We start from the raw sequence: 1,703 nt of genomic DNA, 5'->3' as shown, positions 1-1,703 counted from the left end.
CAAGCACTTAGTAATAATAATAATACCATAATAATAGAGGTATTTGTTAAGAGCTTACTATATGCCAGGTACTGCACTAAGCGCAGGGTTGGGAACAAGCAAATCAGCTTGGACACAGTCCCTGTCCTGTGTAGGGCTCACAGTCTTCATCCCAGTTTTACAGATGAGGAAGCTGAGGCCCAGAAAAGTGAAGTGACTTGCCCCCAAGGCCATGCAGCAGACAAGTGGCAGTGCCGGGATTAGAACCCATGACCTTCCGACTCCCAGGCCCGTGCTCTATTGGCTATGTCATGCTGTAGTGAGAGCTCAGTAAATACCACTGATTGATTGTAATTGGTTAGAAGTTGCAGGGGGAGGGCGGGGAGGGAGGTGCTTTTCATACAGATGCCCTCAGATCATCACCCCAAGCTGCGTACCGAGTTTCTAGTTTCTAGGAGGCAAGAAGCCTAAGACTGTGGTCCCCATGCCGGGTAGACAAATAACCAACCACTACAAGCTGAGATCCCCTCTCAGGGTAGCACCTGGAGAGTTTCCAGTCCTCTACCAGTCTCGGCTACAGGAGGAAGAGTGAAACAGAAGCCTACCCATTCCATTCCTAGCCTGGGCAGTGGCTAGGGAGTAGAAGACAATCTGCTATAAGTCACAACTCGCCCATGCTGGGCAGCAATCGAGGAAGGAGACTAGAGTTTACTGCACGGAAGGCAGCAATGGTAAACCACTTCTGGATTTTTACCAAGAAAATTCTATGGATACACTACAAGAACAACGGCAGATGGTGAACGGGGCATTCTGGGAGAGATTGGTTCATGGTATCACTATGGGTCGGAAATGACTCGACAGCATAAGATAAGACCAGCTAAGATGGGCCCTCATCTCACTCATTCATTCAATCATATTTATTGAGCGCTTATTGTATGCAGAGCAGAGGTCATGGGTTCAAATCCCAGCTCCGCCACTTGTCTCCTTTATGACTTTGGGCAAGTCATTTAACATCTCTGTGCCTCAGTTACCTCATCTGTGAAATGGGGATTAAGACTGTGAACCCCACTAGGGACAACTTGATCACCTTGTTACCTCCCCAGTGCTTAGAACAGTGCTGTGCACATAGTAAGAGCTTAATAAATGCCATCATCATCATCATCACAAGCCAGCAACATCTCTGCTAGAAGTCTGTCCCAGTTAGGTTGTTGGCTCCCATAGAGGCCGGCTACCTGTTCCACATTGAAAACTGCCTCAGGCATGATTGAGAGTGTCTCCGCTCACGGGTGAGGGGGGCGGAACTCTCTCTGCTAAAATGTACTGCCCCCATTGGCCACAGCCAGGCCCTTGTTTGTTGACCTTGAGCGCAAAGTCCATCTGTTTGTTCAGGCTTTTCCTGAGGGGCCCCCAAAGGGCGGGATTCCGGGCAAGAGGGAGCCAGAGCCCTTAGTTGTGTTGCTGAGGGGCATATTTCAGTCCATATTTCACTCTGCTACCCGGACCATTTTTCTCAAAACATGTTACGTTCACTTCTCCCCACACCTCACAAACCTCAGGTGGTTGCCCATCCACCTATGCATCAGACAGAAACTCCTTACCATCAGCTTTAAAGCACTCCATCACCTTGCCCCCTCCTACCTTACCTCGCTGTTCTCTTACTACAACCAACCTAGCACGCTCACTTGGCTCCTCTAACTTCTACCTACTCACTGTACCTTGAACTC

General features: G+C 49.1%; 1 non-coding gene across 1 annotated transcript; it reads left to right on the top strand.

Annotated features, from left to right (window-relative positions):
- The first annotated feature begins 503 nt into the window (after nucleotides 1-503).
- LOC119944928 lies at nucleotides 504-641 on the top strand. The gene has a single exon (XR_005456069.1). It is a non-coding gene; the product is annotated as a small nucleolar RNA SNORA7 (small nucleolar RNA).
- Nucleotides 642-1,703: the final 1,062 nt, after the last annotated feature.

Source organism: Tachyglossus aculeatus, chromosome 23 (genome assembly GCF_015852505.1).
Source record: "Tachyglossus aculeatus isolate mTacAcu1 chromosome 23, mTacAcu1.pri, whole genome shotgun sequence".
Lineage (NCBI taxonomy): Eukaryota > Metazoa > Chordata > Mammalia > Monotremata > Tachyglossidae > Tachyglossus > Tachyglossus aculeatus.
This window is presented reverse-complemented; position numbering and strand designations above follow the sequence as displayed.